Here is a 6,994-nt window from a genome sequence, read left to right as displayed (position 1 = left end):
GAGGCCAGCTCAGCCCACCAGGGGGCAGGGCTGGCTGGCATGTGGTGCTGGGGGATTGAACCGCGGTCCCTGATGCTTTTGCTAAGATTGTTCTAAGTAGGTGCTTTAGACCACTGAGCCATCTCTCCAGCCCCCACTGTTTTTTATTAATATGAAATATTTTGTAATGTTATATGCAATATTTAGAAAGATCAGATGATATATATTTAAAATATAGAAAGGGCCTTGTTAGTAATTTTTATTTTATTTTTCAGATAGTATACACATCTCTCTCTTAGTCTTCTAGGTCTCTTAAGATTTTGATATCTTCTAGTAATATTTAACCTCTCACTTGACATTTGTTAGGGTTTGTGTCCAGTTGTCTCCCCAAAGCTTCATGCAGTCACTGGGATAAACTTCTAGACTTTGAGATTAATCCATGATCCAATGATGGGGTTATGGGTGCAAGTGCTACACCCACTTTAGGGCAGATAACCTGCATAGAAGACAAGAAAGAGAGAGGCTTGCTGTCCGGCAGCTCTTCTGCCCCTCCTGTTTTGCTTTTGGCTATCTTCCACCTCCATGAACTGCTGCCTGCTGTCGTGTGCCCCTCTGCCTTGGAGCCAGCTGTGTGTGGACTGAAATGTTCACAAACTGTGAGCTAAATAAAGCTTTCTTTCCTTAATTTTAGATGTTGGGTATTTTTTCCCAGGAATGAAAGAAAAGTAACTGAGATGATATTCATATATATATATATATATATATATATATTCTTATGTATAAATAGACTAAGAAGTGGTTGCATAAGATGTTCTCAGGCCTCAGCTTTTTTTGTTACTTATATGTTTTCTTACAATTGAATTTCTCATAGCAATTAAATATATTTTTGATGCTCATATATCTCTTAATACTTTGATGAATGCCTTGAAAATACATAATTTATAAAGACGAAAATTGCTCTCTGAGCCCTTTCAACTTTAATATAAGCAAAATTCTAATTTTTAAAATGTTAGAAATATATTCCACCCCATTATGCAACAACTATGGGATGTATTAAATATATGTACTTGTATGCAATGTTGGTTCCCTAGGCAATGTACAATTCTGAAAGATATAAGTTTCTGGAAACAGAGAAGATGCCTTGTTCATCCTGTTGATCCAAGAGTCTAGGAAATTATTAAGCTCTTAATGAATACTTGATGAGCAACTGAATGAATCAGAAGAATTTATTAATATAAACCATTTCCTTTCTTCATGTCTTCCTTCTCTTCATCTAGGATGTTTTTCCCCACAGGCAATAAATATTTCAACATTTTAAGAAGTGAACAGTGTATGATTTTACATAGAGGCGACATCCCCAAATTCAAGTTTGAAAAACAACAGAAACACCAGAAGGTTCTAGTGCCCAACGCATACACTGAGGCTTAGCGTCAGCCTGCTCCCCCCGCAGGTCTGTACCCGCTCTCTTGCACACCTCTGCCAGGTCAAATCAGCAGCAGCCTCTTAGGACCTGTCTTCTCCTCTGTGTGTGATCTCTCTCCTCTCCCTGCTTGCCCCAGACAACTCTCCAGGGTGCTCTCTGTCTGTCCCTTTTCTGTCTGCTAATACTTTGTTAATCAGTTTTAAGAAACTGTATGGCAGAAGGAAACATACCTAAGTCAGAAATCATGGTTCTTAATGTGATTGAACCATTTGCCTTTGCTATGAACTTAGAAGTTACATTACTACACTGACTTATTTCTAAAAACTGGGGCATGAATATTTACTTAGTTTGATTTATATATGTACTTCAACACAATATGTTGTACATGTATAGAAACATGTGCTAGTTTCATTTGTCAACTAAAAATCTGTTTTAGGCCAGGTATGATGATACATGCCTGAAATCCCAGCCCTTAGGAAGCTAAGGCAGGAGGATTGCTGTGAGCTTGAATGCCACTCAGGCTACATAGTGAGTTCTTGACCAGCCTGAAATAGGCAACAAGGCGCTGTCTCAGAAACAAAACAAACAAACCAAAAGCTAATACAAAAAATCAATTTTAAATCGAGGCAAGGCAATTTACAACTTAAACATAGTATTGAAAGCCTTAAAATGAGATTAAGACTGTCTCAAGGACATATTAAGAATTCACTATGTATTCATATTCTAGTATATATTCCATCTTGTAATATTAATTTCATTAATGTTAAAGGATGGGAGAAATAATCTACATCCAGATATTTATATAAATACATTATTTTTGACATAAACTTTGAGACATTAATTTCCAGGTTCGATCTCTTCTATGAAGGTTTCACTGGCCATCTTACTCAAAATGTTTGTACTTTTATAATACTTTTGGGCTGCATATATATTGCCTTATATTACAAATATAAAACTCATGGTTTTCTAAGTGCTTTCATAAAATGCTTTTAAACTCTCTGACTTCCAAGTGGCAAGAACATATTTATCCAGACTTAACAAAAATGAATGCAAAACTAGAGGAGTTGTGCAAGAAATGAATTTAGAAAGGCCCTAGGCTATCATTTCAAATGGAAGGAGGGCTGAATAAGCATTGGTGGCTAATCTCAGTGAAGAATACAGTGAGGAGAGCAAAATCCTCAAGAGATGAGGATAACATTATGCAGACAATCTATTGGAGGTAGAGCCATTTCCTTCCTTCTCAGCGCAGAGCTGTGCCTTTTAAAGTCACTCAGTTGAATACTCTGTCCATTAAATCAGAATCCCCAGCGTGGGAAGCAGAGCTTGAGTCTGACGCCTTAGACCACTCGGCCATCATGACACCTCTGTCCATTAAATCATTGCCACAAGCATATGCCACTGCCACGTTTGCAAGGGAGGCTCAAGGAAGCTTCTATAGTCTGTCAACAAGCAACTGGAAAGAGGGACTTTAATTACAACTAATAAATAAAAACAGTTACAGTTACTATAAGTTTGTAGAGGCTTTAAAGAGAGGCTTTCTAAATTTTCAATTTGAAAGTTTTCAGAAATCCCCATGGAAACTACCTTTTACTAACTGTGTTTATACTTCTATAGGAGCAAAACTAGTTGAAAACATTTCTGTTAAATCAGATTTTATTAAACAAACAAGGTTAACCTTTAACTTCAGTGTCACAAGTATTTAAGTCATACATAGTCATACAGAAATAAGAAGAAATGTCACTTCCAAATTTTATACATGTTATAAATCATGTAGATCATGGCAGGTTTTATCTACCGTATGAGTCAAGGTGAAATCTTTTTAAAGCTGCTTGGACAAAAGAATGTCAGAGCAAAACCAGTTCAGAAGGTTACTGCAGAACAAAACTTCTTTGGAATTTTAGCAATATTACTTAAAACTTTATGATCACCCAATGTTAGGCACGATTCTACAAGATTTCAGAGATAAACTTGCTTCATAGCACACTCACAAACACAGTAGAAATTCAACCATGACATTTCATAAATTTTGCAAAAACTAAGACACTCAGGAAAACATTGTTTCATAATGAAAGCCAGGAGACAGACAAAACGCAATTAAGAACAATTAAGAACACGAAGGAAGAGGAAATCTGAAACTCCTCTTTTGTGTCTATTGTTATTTTGTTGTTGATTCTTCAGAAATAACACAAATCTTCAGTCAATCTACTTTATTGGCTCACTCTGGTCTACTACACTGCTGACAAAATAGAATCATCTTAATATTTGCTCAAAATTTACAATTGTGAAATCAAATTTGCCCCTCAAAACTCAAGAATGCCCTGAGACTACAAATAAAATTTGGATTATGTACTATTTTGTATGATAATTATCTTTGTTTCTCATTTATGAAACTATTTAATTATTTCATTAGATATGCTTTAACTTTTCAGCTTATTTTTTGATGATTTTTATATACATTTGGGAGATAGTGCTGACCCTTTTGCTCATTCAGTTTTTTACTGTAGAAATTAAAAATTTTATGGTTCTATAAAATTTATTAAATGATAAACTTGATGGATACAATTAGAGTATCAGCTTAAATGTAAAAGGAAATAAAGAAAAATCATGATATATTTCAAATAAATAACAGAGACAAAATAAGGGATGTTTAATAAATTAGAGGATGTTTAGTAAACTGTAAGTCATTTGAAATATCAAAAATTAGTGTATATGTCAAGGAAGAATTGTTGGCTTTTTTTCACAATAGACACTTACATAAGTTTTATCACCTGAAAAATCTACATGAGCAGACATCTGCATGAGTGCATTCAAACCACTATCAAAAATCTGTATCAATACACAGTAAATACATTTTTGCCTGGGTGGTCTACTATTATCTTGAGTGTAGTTTATTTCTATACATTTTGAGACCCTTAAGTAACTTATCTACTATACAATAAGTAGCAAAGAATGGGATTATCTGTTTGACCATAACAAGACTTTGTTTTCTTTGTGACTAGTTAATTTTAGCAGACTTTTTTAGGCAAAGATGTGGTTCGTGCTGACCAGAAAGGCTTTAGGCAAAAAGGTTTCCTTTTCCTAGACATGTAAGAAAGAATTATTACACTTTCACTATACTAGTTATTGTACTGAAAAAATTATGCTCATTTAAAGTAGACACTTAGGGGCTGGGGAGATGGCTCAGTGGAATAAGCACTTCCCTGACAAGTGAAAGGGCCTGAGTTCAATCCCCGGTTCCACCAAAAAAAAAAAAAAAAAAAAGTAGATACTTAAAAGATTAAAACAAACAATATTGAATATATTATTTATAAAATTTATGTCCAGAAAGGTCAGTTCTACGGACAGTAAATTGATAGCCTGAGCCCAGGGAGGAAAACAGAAGGAATCTCAATGGAGTGAGAAAAAAACGTTCTAAAACTGATTGGTTGTGATAGTGTTTCAACTGTATAAGTTTTCTAAATGTTATGGAATTGTACTTAAGTGTGTGTCGCTGGGCTTCCTGGGATGCACTTGTGCCGTTTAAGAGGCTAGTAGGAATACTGCCTTGAGTTCAAGTGGAGCTGGGGCTGCATAATGAGTTCAAGGCTAATGGAAACTAAATAGTGAGACCCTGTCACAAAAAACAAAACAAAACAAAACAGGACAATAAAACAAAATAAATGTGTGTTCTAAAATATAAACAATATGCCTCCGTTAAGCTATATAACAGAAGGAAACCATGATGTTTAAGGAGAAAGTAACAGTGAAGTAATTTTTAATTTAATCTGTGATAGTTTCCTGGAAGTTTTAAATGACTTCTGGATACATTGTCTAGTGACTCTGAAATTCAGCTTCTTCATCAATAAAATAAGGGTAAGAAAAACATTTACCCCACAGAGTTCTTTGAGGAAAATAATCCATGAAAACAAAATAATATATAGAATATGCATATTTAGTGACTAAAATAGTAGGTACAGGAGATCTAATATTGAAATGAATTAACTAATAATGAGATAATAATTATAACTGAAGATGAGTAAAGAAATGTATTCAAGCCAGGTGCGGTGACACACATCTGTAATCTTAGCAGGAGGGAGGCCATAAACTTGAGACCAGCCAAAGCGATGTAACAAGGCCCAGTCTCTAAAAGCAAAACAAATAAGAAAAGAAATATATCCCAAAGAAATGGAGGGTTAGGGAACAGTATTTGGAATATGAAGCTAAGTTTGGGTTGGTAAGAATTTTCACCCAAGTCACTTTACCTCTGACTTAGAAATTTCTTTCATATCTAAATTCTTGTAGAATATTCACAGAAAAAATAAAATCAAATCTATACTGATTTACTGAGTTTGAAACAATTTCATTGATCAGGAGCTATAGGAAACTTACACAATAAAAACATACTGATGAGAATTTCTCTATATATAACAAGTATTATTAAAATATAAAAATAAAGTTTGTACATTTTTCAAAATGAATTGTAAGCAATTGTATTTTCACGCACACTTATGCAAACATGATATTTCCTTATCTCTAAAATGCAATTGGATTCATTTATGTATGACTCCTGATACTTGGAGTGAGTGTTACAAGTTTAAACACTTAAAAAATCTAGCATAGCCAAATAGGAGCTCTGTTACCCTGAGAGAGTTTCAGACATTAAGCTTTAACTTTCACAGATACAGCAATAGAATAAAAATGTATACTTTGTGGTGTTGAGGGATTATTCAGTATGAAATTAATTTACAAGCTCATGTGGCTATAGACAAAGAAAGCCCAAACAGACATTATTTTGACTATCTTTGAATGTCTGGCAAAATCTAGTTTGAAAATGTGCAAATACGCCAGGCATTCTGCCTTTGTCACGTCATTCCACAGGGATGACCTGTTCAACAATGGGCAGCACATAAAAACGAAATCAAATGTAATAAATAGCGTGGGCGCATCCATCAGAAGGTGCTGGAGTGGAAAGCTGGCTAGCCCCCTCGGCTCGCGCTGGCTGGCTGCTCACTTGCATGCACGGGAACAGCATGAGTTCTATCTATTCGATGAAGCGCATTTCATTGATGCGATCAACGCACTCCTTCCTATGGCAACATGTGTGCCTTTTAATGAGTCACCTCTTTCTTTACTGCACAAGGTAAGGGAACCATACTTTCAAGGTCTGAGCCAATGTTATGGGGAAACTGGTTCCAAAGAAAAGTTCATTTTCAAAAAAAAAGGGAGGGGCCAGGAAGACAATATTAACCTCCTTTTATTCGAAATATTACAAGTTATTTTCAAAGCATATTTATTATTATTTGGCTATAACAGAGCTCTCAGGGCCATAGGGCTCTCAAAGATTTTTAATAGATGGGTTACATTAAGAGTGTAGAAATTTTGGGTTTGGAATTTTTTAAAATATATATGCAGGGGGCTGGCCTGATAGCTCAGCGAACTAAAGCGCCTACTTAGGCAGAGCGCAGCAGCAAGTATTCCATTCCCAGGGTGCTGTGCTGGCTCCTCCCGTGGGGCTGATGGGACTGGGCGTGGTGGCGCCCGCCTGTAATCCCAGCCCTCGGAAGGCTCAAAACAGGAGAATCACTATGAATCTGATCTATGTAGTGAGATCCT

General features: G+C 35.5%; 1 protein-coding gene across 1 annotated transcript in view; it reads right to left on the bottom strand.

The window, feature by feature from the left end:
* Pcdh9 (protocadherin 9) overlaps positions 1 to 6,994 on the bottom strand; it is a 956,674-nt gene that overhangs the window by 916,578 nt on the left and 33,102 nt on the right. The window lies entirely within an intron of this gene.

The sequence above is a fragment of the Octodon degus genome, unplaced genomic scaffold (assembly GCF_000260255.1).
Source record: "Octodon degus isolate 3935 unplaced genomic scaffold, OctDeg1.0 scaffold00175, whole genome shotgun sequence".
Classification (NCBI taxonomy): Eukaryota; Metazoa; Chordata; class Mammalia; order Rodentia; family Octodontidae; genus Octodon; species Octodon degus.
Note: the sequence above shows the minus strand (reverse complement) of the source record. Positions and strands in the feature narration are given on the sequence as shown.